The following is a 13,340-nucleotide window of genomic DNA, read 5'->3' as shown; positions in this document are numbered from 1 at the left end:
TCCTTTTGGATTTGACACATAAATACCCCTGGGCCCGAAAGAGGTACATGGTCACTTGTTGCCCTTTTCAGTTGCACTTCTTTTAGATTTAGGATCAAATTATGTTGGGGTTTCTTCTTGGTAGGGGACATGGAAGGCACCGAGGAAATGACAGCTGAAGGGATATTGTTCTGCAATATTCTCTGCACCTCTGATATGGAGGAATGTCCCACTGGTACATGTTTTAATCTATTTTTTCCTCTCTCAGTTTGGCATTCTAGTCCATTTTCAAGGTGGTGAGCTGAACCTAGTTCTGAAGGTAGAGAAGGACTAGAGGATTTCATCAATAAGTCTGTGGGGAAAGGACATGTGAAATTGTTAAACATGTTAATCCAAAATCAGTTCTCATCATCAAAATATTGGTGTTCTTCACTTGGGAGCTAGGATTTGAAATAAAGTATTTTAGTGGTCAAGTGCAAAATGGACTGTGCTCACCAGATTGTTAATGTGTGATAAGAGAAGCAATCTCATTCAGTATTGTAAGGGAGTTATTAAATGCATAAACTCAAAGCTGACATATACTGAATTATAGCCTTGGCCCATCAAGGTCCGTATTGTCTATTCAGACTGGCAGCAACTCTCCAAAGCCTTTCTTATCGCCTACTACCTGATCCTTTTGACAAGACATGCCAAGAGTTGAACCTGAGACCCTCAGCATGCCGAGCAGATGCTCTACCACTTAGCCACGGGCCCTCCCCTGCATACATGATACCTAATAACACTGGTGTTACATTCTGAACTGCAGGTTATAGTAAAGTTCCATTTGGAAGCTGGAATGTGGTTAGCATGCCAATTCTGATCAGGGGCTTCCAAGACAATTTTTTAAAGTTGAGATAGATTTGTTAGCAAGCTGTTATGGTCATCCTACTCGATAAAGCACAATTGCCTTTCCCCAGGTAGTTGGGGAGTAAAACAAACAGGTGCACTATATATTAGGGGGGGGGGTTTAACGCAAAGATGGGTGCTGCAGTGAGAACAGTTAGTCCTCCAACAAAAAGTCTAATAAAAGCATCAGAATACTGGCCAATACCAGCAAAGGTACCTTCATTTTTGAGATCTACAGCTCTCCCCCTCCTGCCAGGGAAGCAATGAGCTTATGAATTTACTAAACAAACTTGGCACCTGGCACAGGCAAGAGCTGAATTGTGTCATTTGTATAGTGATATTCTACATTATACTATCAGAAAAAGAAGGGAAAGCTGCAGTTTCACAGCCCAAAAAATATTTTGACCATTTTCAAATGAAACGTTCTTGTAATAGAAGATCTGCACTGTAACTACACATCTATTACTCTAAGAAGTCCCACTATTCCAACCAGTTCTGAATAGTTATGGCAAAAGGCAAGCAAATAATAATATATGTTTTAATTCAAAGAACAACTAATCTAGATCCATCAGTAGATTTGGCTTCTTTTCCTTTGTTACAAGGAAACCAGTACCTGTCCCTTCAGAATGCATCTGGATACATGCTTTCATAAACATCTAAAGAAAGATGCATATACAAGTGCTTAAATACAATACAGTACCTTTTGTTTTTACTTCATTCAAAACTGCTTCTATCCCTCCTTTCTTCTCAATCATTTCAAAAACCTTCTTTGAAGTTCTCTTGTCCTTCAGATGATCTTGTGTTATGCCAGCTTGAGGAAAGATTGTCTTTAATTCTGGAGCAAGACTGGACTACAATATAAACCATAGCAATTTTGTCTCATTAATTTGTTCGCCAAGAAGCCTTTAAATCCAGTCCTATGCTTTTTAAAAATTTGGAAGCAAGGCTTACGATGTTTAATGGGGCTACTTATGTAATGATGTCACTGCTCACTCTCCAATGTTACAATTTAGAAAAAGACATTTAAATGATTTGTATCCTGCACTCTCAGAATTCTGCCCACCTTCAGAGGGTTCTCACAGTAGCCAATAATCCATAGATAGAACATCATTAAAATACGGTACCCAAAACCTGAACCCATCATAAGATTTATGCTAACCACAGATAACAGCAGTTCAATATACCAAAAATAAACATGACGCCAGAAGGTGATGATCATAATTACTTTCCAGTCTGAAAGTCATACTGAAAACAAAGTCTTTGGCACCTAAAAGACCAGAAATCAAGAGGACAGCCAAATGTCCTGGGGCACAGAGTTCCAGACATTGGGCACAATTTTAAAGGACTTTAGAGTCCCTACTCCAGGGGTCCCCCATAGTGCCCACCAACACCTTTTCTGCCACCTGCCAAGTGTTTTTAGGAAGTGGGCAATCATTTTTGTAGCTGGCTCCACCCCTGCTGTGGCAGCCATTTTCTTGCTGATTCCACCATGCCGTGTCAGAATTCCAGGGGCAAAAAAGTTGGGGACTAGGGTTGACAATCTCTGGGTACTAGCTGGAGATCTGCTATTACAACTGATCTCCAGCTGATAAAGATCAGTTCACCTGGAGAAAATGGCCGCTTTGGCAATTGGAGTCTATGGCATTGAAGTCCCTCCCCTCCCTTAACCCCGCCCTCCTCAGGCTCCACCCAAAAATACCTCCCTCCAGTGGCAAAGAAGGACCTGGCAACCCTATTGGGGACCCCTGCCCTATTTATCGTACCACTTATGGATAGGGTTGCCAGGTCCCTCTTCGCCACCAGTCTTTGGGGCAGATCTTGGAGATCGGCTGGAGATCAGTTGTAATAGCAGATCCCCAGCTAGTACCTGGAGGTTGGCAACTTTCGTGTTGGTTTCCCATCCAATTACTAACCAGGGCTGACCCTACTTAGCTTCCAAGATCTGAGGAGATTGTAATAGCAGATCTCCAGCTAGTACCTGGAGGTTGCAAATGAAAACATTGTTTGCAACATTGCTGTTTGGAACATTGTTTGCAACATTGTTGTTTCAGTACCTGGAGGATGGCAACCCTACTTATGGAAACAGGGCAATGAGTAGGGCCTCTACTGTTGATAGATGTATGGATAGTTCACCTTGACAGAGTTGTTGCTTAAGATACCCAGGTTCTGAACAATGTAATGGGCAATCTCTCTTTACATAGAGCCCTGGGATTTTAGTGCTGTAGCAGCGAGGGAGAAAGAAAGATAGAGACCTCCAGTGCCTTTCATCACCACAGAACATAATTTCCAGAATTTTCTGAAGGAAGCAGTAACAGTTGGTAGTATGAAACCAATAATTTTAGTGGAAATATTTTTAGTAAAGACAAACAGTGTGTTGTGGAGGTTAAGAGAAGTGTACTCTAATCTGGAGAATTGGGTTTGATTCCCCATTCCTCCACATGAAGCCTGCTGGGTGACCTTGGGCCAGTCACAGTTCTCTCAGAACTCTCTCAGCCCATGCAGAGGCAGTCAATGGCAAACCCCCTCTGAACGTCTCTTGAAAACCCAACGGGTTCACCATAAGTCAGCTGTGACTTGATGGCGTGCACACGCACACATATACAGCTTTCATAATATATTTAACAGCTATAAGGAAAGAGAAGCTAGAGCAATAAGGCTCCTAAACTGGAGTTCTAGAACAGTGATAATTTAGTAGCAACAATCTCAGTAAACACAAATTAAAAAGTAATAGTAACTATTAGGGTTGCCAACCTTCAAGTGGTGGCAGGAGATCTCCTGCTATTACAACTGATCTCCAGCCGATAGAAATCAGTTCACCAGGAGAAAATGGCTGCTTTGGCAATTGGCCTCTATGGCATTGAAGTCCCTCCACTTCCCAAACCCCGCCCTTCTCAGGCTCCGCCCCAAAAACCTCCCACCGATGGCGAAGAGAGACCTGGCAACCCTAGTAACTATGTAAATCATAGTCTGAAGCACCTACTTACAGCAAATCCAGTTTTGGGACTCCATCCAATGTGATACAAATGTCTAGAAGACATAGCAACATTTTTAGCACATTTAATTGATTTGTCAGTTTAACCTGCAGTTTAACATGCAGTTATTAACAGTACAAATGCCTATCACTTGCTTTAAAGGCTTATTATTTCTGTAACACATTGAAGAGGCCTGTACACAAAAGCCTACAGAAAGCATAACACAGCGTACTGCTGTTGCTACATCACTGACTTTGAGCAATGGCTATAGTAATTTATTTCTGCTGCCATTATTAAGAAGAGCTGGTTTTTATATGCTGACTTTCTCTACCAAGGGAGATTCAAACCAGCTTACAACCTCCTTCCCTTACCCTCCCCACAACAGACACCCTGTGAGGTAGGTGGGGCTGAGAGAGCTATAACTTGCCCAACGTCACCCAGCTGGCTTCGTGTGTAGGAGTGGGGAAACAAATCCAGTTCACCAGATTAGCCTCCGCCGCTCATGTGGAGGAGTGGGGAATCAAACCAGGTTCTCCAGATCAGAGTCTACTGCTTCAAACCACCGCTGTTAACCACTACACCACGCTGGCTCCTATACCCTGAATAGTTTCATCTAAGGAATCACTTGAAGGTTCCACCCTTCCCATACTACAGAAATACACAGGCTTACCTGCTAACATCTAAGCCTGTATAGAGTTGTTGGCCTTATGGTATTGCAAGTTAAAGTACTTTAAAGCTAATCACTACAATGGGTTGGGAATTAGGCAATTAGTTGCTTGGAATCCAGGTTAGGTTGTAGATAGCCATTTATAGCACCAGCTACCCTTAGAATGACTTTTGTTAAGAGTACAATTAAATTGAGAAATGACCAGTGAACGCTAAGAATGGGTCACAATACTTTGTGGAAGAGACAATATGGAATTCCTTGTTCCTACAAAACAACTCTCAGACTACAGTCTCCAAGTCCTATATGAATAAGGGATGGTTCCCTTATGCATTGGCTGTAGCACAGAACTTCCATTTAATCTGACAGTACACTGATATATTCATGCTTCATAGCACCCACTATCTGCTCAACAGCTACTTTCAATGGACAGTTCATCCATTAGAGGCAAGTTATCAATTGTTACTTTATAAAAACATTCATACCCCATCCTTCTGTTTTGGCTAATGGCAGTTAACAATTCTAAATTAAAACCATACATTTGATGAAATAACTTACATGCATATAGGAATCCAACCTAAGCTATAAGCTACTTCAGAGACACCAAGGCAATAGCCTACCTTCCTTACTCAATGGAGCTGCTACAGTTCTAGGCAGCACTTCAAAGGAGAGCAGTGGGGGGGGAGGGAGGGAGCAGCTTCTTTCTGTTACCTTCTTGCCAAGCTCAAGTGTCTAAGTGAATTTTAATGTCCATAAAATTGTTAGTGTCAGAATAGATTTAAAATATATTTATGTTCCCCAACTGGTGCTTCTTTTCTACATCTTCATTAGTTAGAATTTTAACTTACCTCATTTTTCATGTAAGGGTCTTATCATGCTTATTGTCTTAAGCGAAATAACGGCAAGAATGTCTGGGTTGGGGAAGGTATTGGGGTAACAGAACAAGTCAGGACAGAAATACAAAATTGGAGTGCCATCACTTTTTAGAATGTAACAGCCTCCACTTAATTTTTAACTACACGTTTCTATTCTGGAAACTACAATAATTCTTAGGTGGGGTTAATCAGTTTGTCAGGGGAGACAGTGTACCACGATCCTGGCTACAGCTCTGATGTCACTTACTTAAAGTTATTGGGGGAACCAATATGATTTTTGCTTAGCTTTTTTGTTCTGTATTTTCCTTTCCCCTTTGTCCTCCCCAGGGAGATCCGTGATTTGCAACATGAAGATGAAGAATTTGGAGAACTTAAAAATGGATGAGGCACAAGCAATGGACAGGGTACTTCAGGTACAGGAGCTGGATAGGGAAAAACAAAATTTTGCAGTGAATTACAGACATTGTGCTGTCTCACTGTGAGCCATATTTATGAAAGTTTCTTGAAGCTAATAGAAACATTTTACATATTCTCAACATTCACACACTGTACAGGATGTTTCATACAGAAGTCACAAGCTTTCCTAGTCGGTTATGAAGAAGAACTTCTCATATTTCTAGAAAAGGTAGAAGTTAACACTGATACTATAGAAAAGCATGCCCCATTGCTAATATTAGTGTTTTTTTAATATCTTAAAGCAGAGTTCTCTTCTTCCCTACCTCCCCTTGGAATTGTACCTTATGTATAACTCATCAAAAGATAAAGTTTTACTTTTGCAAAGTTTACTATTAGTTAAGTCTACTTTTAAACTCATTAAAGGAAAATACATCCTTCCACCTACAAGTTCAGAATGTGAATTGAATATACTCCTTTTATCAAAGTCACATTAAGAGCAAAAATAAAGTCAACTATATAGAGAAAAACTACATATTAAAAAAAATCTCTAAATCATTAGTTACCACCACTGGGGGGGAAATCACATTAGGACTTTAAATAACATACAGATTTTACCAAAGACAAAAACATTGCCAAACAACGCCATCTTACAACACCAAACTACAATTCTTTGCTGCTAGTTTCAACAATGGCTTTTATCAGCAGTTTAAACAAGGAAGAGGTGCAGCTGTCTGGATTCTGTTTTAACCCATTCCCATCCATTAATAAAGGCAGACCATTGTCAAAAAGCTTATTTGTTAGCGCAATTGAAGCTCCACATTGTAATTACAACAGAGTGATTTCAGGTCTGAGACTTTAGGCTCTAAGCTTAGGGAGTCCTCTATGCGTAGCTCCAATCCTGTAAGCACATACAGAACTGGCTAGTACTATGGGGATTCTGATTGAAAGCCCTACACTAATTGTTTATCTATGTAACTTGGGCATTAGGGAAGCTAATGTAAATCAGTAAATTCAGAGGTTAGTTTCAGTATGTGTGATTTTGAGGGCTCAGATACTCTGAGTTTGTTCCACATTTTAATGCTCTGGAGTTTTGTTTACTCCTTGTTTAAACCTTATTTCTACTCTTATATAAACAATAGAAGTCTCAAGGGGAAAAGGGAAGAAGTAAGAATCTGATTATATGGTGTGGGGTACGCTAAGAATCTTCAGAACTTCCAGTGTGAATGGGCTTATTTCATCATTTTATAAATGTGTGCCATCTTTGCTTTTGACTGAAGTATACAGTGACCTCTGGTGGTGCTGAATGTGTGTATGGTCTCTGGTAAAAGCAGAGTCAATTTAAGGCTTACCATCCAGACTTCATGGGGTCTAATTACACATTTCATTTTGCCTGGGGTATGTCAGGGTTGAGCCTGATAAGTCCTCCTTGGAAGATGAGGGAGTCATGGCTCCTGACCCTGCAGAGATCAAGACTCTAGAAGACCCCACAGACCCTGGGCTAGGTTACCAGACCCCCTCTGGGAGCAGGCCCCTTTCCCTGGCACCGGTCAGCAGGGGGGCTTTCCAGCAGCAAACTGAGGCCTAGGCCTCTGTTGCCACGTTGACATCACTTCCGGCACTCACCGGATGTGACTTCATCACATCACTGGTGACGTGGGGGCGCTTTGGTATTTGGGTAAAAACTCTATGATACAAACAGCTTCTAAAAAAAGGTAAAGGTCCCCTGTGCAAGCACCGGGTCATTCCTGACCCATGGGGCGACGTCACATCCCGACGTTTTCTAGGCAGACTTTGTTTTGCGGGGTGGTTTGCCAGTGCCTTCCCCAGTCATCTTCCCTTTACCCCCAGCGAGCTGGGTACTCATTTTACAGACCTCGGAAGGATGGAAGGCTGAATCAACCTTGAGCCGGCTACCTGAAACCAACTTCCGCCGGGATCGAACTCAGGTCGTGAGCAGAGCTTCGACTGCAGTACTGCAGCTTTACCACTCTGCGCCACGGGACTCCTAACAAACAGCTTCTACCATAGAGTTTTTGCCCAAATACCAGAGTGTCACCAGCGTAGGGTTGCCAGGTTCCTCTTCGCCCCTGGTGGGAGGTTTTTGGGGTGGAGCCTGAGGAGGGCGTGGTTTGGGGGAGGGGAGGGACTTCAGTGCCATAGAATGCAATTGCCAAAGTGGCCATTTTCTCCAGGTGAACTGATCTCTATCAGCTGGAGATCAGTTATAATAGCAGGAGATCCCCAGCTAGTACCTGGAGGTTGGCAACCCTACACCGGCGACATGATGATGTCATTTCCGGTGTGCACTGAAAGTGACATTGACATGTCACCAGCAACAGAGGCCTAGGCCTTAGTTTCCCCCATCCCCCATTGGTTGCCAGGGGGCACCTGGCAACCCTACCCTGGGCCCTTAGACACCCAGGACTCAGATAGGACACCTGCCAAGAAAACCAAATAGCTCATGAACAGGAGCCAGGCATGGAGCCCACAGAAGAGCACTTGAACTACATTTATACTGCACGAAAGCTGGATACTATACTGCACGAAAGCTGGATACCTCCAGCAAAATACTAATGAAATAAATCTAAGATTAAATTATCAGCGCAATGGGATAGCCTTGCTGTGGGAGAGTTATTATTAATTATGTATATTCCGCTTTTCTTCCTGATCAGGGACCCAAAGAAACCTTTCACATTGTTCCCCCCCTCTACTCAATCCTCACAACAACAGCCTTGTGATGATAGGTTAGGATGAGAGATTGTGATAGGCCCAAAGTCACCTGAGGCTGATGGGCTTCCTTGGAAGAGCAGGAAATTCAAACCAGTTAGTCCCAGTTCCTAGTCTGACACTCTAACCACTACACCACACCAGCCCAGTTATGTTGCATTGGTTATGAGAAAATATCCAATATGCACTCATGACATGGCCACCATATCTGGGACAGAAAGTACCTTTTCCCAGTACAAAATATATATTTCACTTGGAGTATTTCGAAAGGGAGTTTAGGTTTGTAACAAAAGTAATAAATTGAAATAACACTACAGAGCCAACACGGTACAGTGGTTAAGAGCGGTGGACTCTAATCTGGAGAACCAGGTTTAATTCTCCACTCCTCCACATGAAGCCTGCTGGGTGACCTTGAGCCAGTCACAGTTCTCACAGAACTCTCTCAGCCCTGCCTACCTCACAAGGTGCCTGTTGTGGGGGGGGGGCATAGGAAGGAAAGGCGATTGTAAGCCTCTGTGAGACTCCTTACGATTGAGAAAAGTGGGGTATAAAAACCAACTCTTCTGTAAGAGCAATCCCAAACATGCCTACTAAGAACTATCTCATTTTATACAGTGGAGCTTATATTCAGCAAATCAGAAGCAAAGGTATATTTATGTCCAAAAAACCAGGTTGTATGTATAAGCCCATTACAAATTGATTTCCCTTGTATACTATGATCTCCAGGAGAGTCAGTTTAATGGCAGTATTTTAAAGAAATCAATAGCCTGCTAAGAAAACACATTGTCCCTAAGCATCTACATTTCTAGAAGTCCAAGCACATAAAATGTACATTTGTTCTATTAACCCTATTTACGTGTGTTTTCTATTAGGGTTCTATTAACCCTATTTACATGTGCATTCAACAATGCAGTGGAAAAAAATCCATTATTTCATGGTGAGCTGCCAGCCACTTATAAAATATTCTATGGACAAGATATCTCTTCTATTTTTATTGTACAAACTACACATACATTTAAAATATTTTGATCTTACCAGTCCACCATTTGGTGTGCTAGCCATTGCTAATAGTGGACTATGATTTTAAATGTGTACCACATAACCTTCTGTTCTGTGTTATGTAAAAGCTGGAAAACATTTAGAATATTAGAAGTTACATACATCTACAATAAATTAGGAAGATAATGGGCACTGTCATTGTACACAATGTCATGTCACTTTCAGGGAAAAACAGAAGTGACATCACATAGCTCTAAGAATTGCCCGAAACTCTATGGTAAAACCAATTTCTAGAGCAATGTGACATCACTTCTGGGTTTTCCCTGGAAGTGATGTCATACTGCATGTGATGATGACAATTTTATAGAAAATTTTCTCCCACCAGGGGAAAGCACAGGTTACTGGTGGGAGGTCTCCCACCATAGCGGGAGACCTGACAACCCTAGCCACCAGTGCTAGGATGACTAGTTGCAAAGAAAACTGGCAGGGCCAACTTGCATGATACATCTACCGCGTTTTGGATACTGTAATTATCAGATAGCCATTCTTACCAATGGGTGGTGCTGCGACCGGTCTAAGAGTGCAACCTTGAAGGGGGGGTAGTTCCACAGGAAGCCTCTGAGGAGGCGGCATGGCTCCGCCGCTCCTGGCCACCCTGGAGACTAAAAAAGCATTTTAAAAAATAAAATAATGAAACAAGGGGTAAATGCCCCTTTAAAACAGTGAGGCTGCGCCACCAAAAATGGTAGCGCAGTCCCACGGCCACTCAAGAGAGTGTTCCTGGGGCAAAAGGGCTGTGGAAGCTGCCTAAAGACAGCTCCACCCCTGGCAACGCCCCGGGAACACACATCCCCCACACCAGCACGGGCTTTTTCCCTCTGGAAAAGCCCTGCTGGTGTGGCTTGGATTGCTTGGATGATGAATTTCACATTGCAGCCACCTATATACTTAGCCCTGTGCTTTGCTAATAACGTCTAGCTAATTTGGGGAGAAATCCTAAACAGGCCTACTTATAATCCTACTCAGGTTTATCCAATGGGACTTACTCCCAAGAAAGCATTCTTAGGATTGCACTGTTGGTCTCTGAGTGTAAGAAGGAGACCCGTTCAAGACCCCACAAAGGAAACAGCTAGGAGGCCATGAAAAAGACATCTGTCAGAGCCAGTTGGTGTAGTGGTTAGCAGGTAGGACGGAATGTTTGGTTCTAATCCTGCTCTGCTAGGAAACCCATGACTTTCAGCGCAATCTTGAAGGCAGAGCAACAGTGGCACCACTGGTCCATTCCCTAAAGGGAATCTGCATAGGCCAGAGACTAGGCAGATGCTCGTGCAATTGGGCCACATGGATGTGACTATGCCAGCATCCCCAGGAACCATGCTGTCACACCCACATGACATCACAGGGGCATGATGGAATGGCTGGAATGACTCCACGGGCACCTGTGGGCTATGCCACAAAGTGGCAGCAATGACTGAAAACATTTTTGCACAAGCCACGGCAGTATGTGCCACCTGTGAGTGCACTGTAAAAAGGAACACACAAAGGTGGCATGTAGGTTTATATGTAAATAAAATAACCAGGAACACCACACATGTTTCTGCAGGCTAGCTCTTGGTGCCAATTATTACCAAATTGAGTTGGAAAGAAATGACCACAGTCAGGAGCATTGTATAGGAGGGTTCTGACAACACTTTGTATGTAAACTCTTAAAGAGAAGGAAGCAAGAGCTTTTGGAATATCTTATTAGATATGACTATACTGGGCAAAATGGATACTGCATAAACCAATTTATTTTCTTCATCTATTTATAACATGTTTTTAGTCTACAAAACACACAAAAAAGCCATTGTCAGCTCAGAAAGATACAACATTTTCAAATGTATCTTGCAACATGAACTACACGTTTATCTATAATTAACATGTAATTTTCAAAGAGAACTTGAATATTTTCAGGATTTCAGCCTTTACCTGTAAAACACTAGAGGGAACTGTTCTCATATGAGTTCACCTTTTAAAGCAGATTGTTGCACATTCTTGATCCCCAAAATATCCTGCAAAGCAGAACTAGATTAACTTCCATTTTCGTCATACGACTATCATTTTAGTACAGGGTGGATTGATGTGAGAGAATATATATTGGTGACTTTAAAAAATGCTAAAAACAGTTCAGCAAAACACAGACACGTATACATTAACAGGAAGGATGAAGCCACTGAGGGAATGCCAAACAAAACAGAAAAGTTTTCGCCTGCTGGTGGAAGACAGCAGGGAAAAACAAATCCCCCTGGATAGGGAATACTGTATTTAGTGTATAGACTGAGTTTCTAGCCTGTAGGTATAGATAAGATACAAAAAAGGTCTTTGAGATCTACTGGATTTTGGGGAAATAGTAATTACAGCTATTGATTTGAGATTATTAGTTGATTAACTTTATGCCTTTTAACAGATTAATGAACCTGAAATGCCTGTTACACTAGGAATGTCTTTCAGATAAAATACAACTCTATAAAGGGCACTACCATTCATTTAAGTATTTATATCCAACCCCACAACCAGATAAGTGATTCCCAGAGAGGTTAACAATATAATAAAACTGTTTAAAACACTATTAAGTAGCATTCCAACTTTAAATCATCAATCCTAAAGCAGACTTAAAGAACAGAATAAAAACAATGGGCAGTAATATATACAAAACCAGAAATTTAAATGAGGACCATTATAAAAATCACATGAACTGGGTTTCACCCAGTTTTGGAAAGACATCAGTTCTGGTACTTGAGGAATTTCCAGGGAAGGGGCATTCAAGAACAGGGAAGCCGTTGAAAAAAATCCTGCTATTTACCATTCTCTTTTGAACAGTTTCCCTCTATCTCTCGTCCCCCTTTTGTGACAACTGCCATGTCACACCATTGCACACTTGAATTATTCATTCGTACTTCTTTTCAAATCCATTCCCATTCAGATCCACCGCTGAGTTCATATAAAGTGCTATGTATGATTCAAGAAAATAAACGTGTGTCACGAGCACTGCTGATTTCTAATGAAATCTGAAAAAGCATAAAGTGTATTATGCTTTAATCCAATTGCTTTCAGATAGCATTAAAGAAAGTGGATGGATTATCAGAGCACAGTCCGATAGATCGCTATAGCTTTGATAATTGTGTAAAAAGAGAACTTTAGCAAATGCTGTTTGATCTCGGTAAGGGTGAAACAATTTACACCTGCCAAAATCCTGCCTTCAAAACAGCCTTGTTGTCCTTGACATCTGATCATCCTAAAAAATGGAAATAACATGTCAAATTCTAGGTGATTTCTTAGGGCTGTAAATTATTTTGCTAGCCTCTTGTAGCTTAATCTGTAAATGTGAGCACGTTATAATGCTTACCTTCAGTTTCACCTTCTGACTTCTGCAGAACAAGTACTACTAATGTCAAGAGAGCAGGCCTGGCTAATTTACTGGTCAGTTGGCAATCCAGTAATATTCTCACACTACACTGAGAATAAGGAGAGTCTCATCAAAACAGTGAGTTGAGGCTGCAATTAGAAAGGAAGTTTATACAGTTAGGGTTGCCAACCTCCAGGTAATAGCTGGAGATTTCCTGCTATTACAACTGATCTCCAGCCGATAGAGATCAGTTCACCTGAAGAAAATGGCTGCTTTGGCCATTGGACTCTATAGAATTGATGTCCTTTCCCTCCCCAAACCATGCCCTCCTCAGGCTCTGCCCCAAAAACCTCCCGCTGGTTGTGAAGAGGGACCTGGCAACCCTATACAGGACTCTTTGACAAAGGTGACCAAAAGGCAATTGGCAGAGATTGCTAGAGCTATAGGTAGAGCTTTTT

The sequence above is a fragment of the Euleptes europaea genome, chromosome 1 (genome assembly GCF_029931775.1).
Source record: "Euleptes europaea isolate rEulEur1 chromosome 1, rEulEur1.hap1, whole genome shotgun sequence".
NCBI lineage: Eukaryota > Metazoa > Chordata > Lepidosauria > Squamata > Sphaerodactylidae > Euleptes > Euleptes europaea.
The sequence above is the reverse complement of the archived record's forward strand: the minus strand, read 5'-3'. Positions refer to the sequence as shown.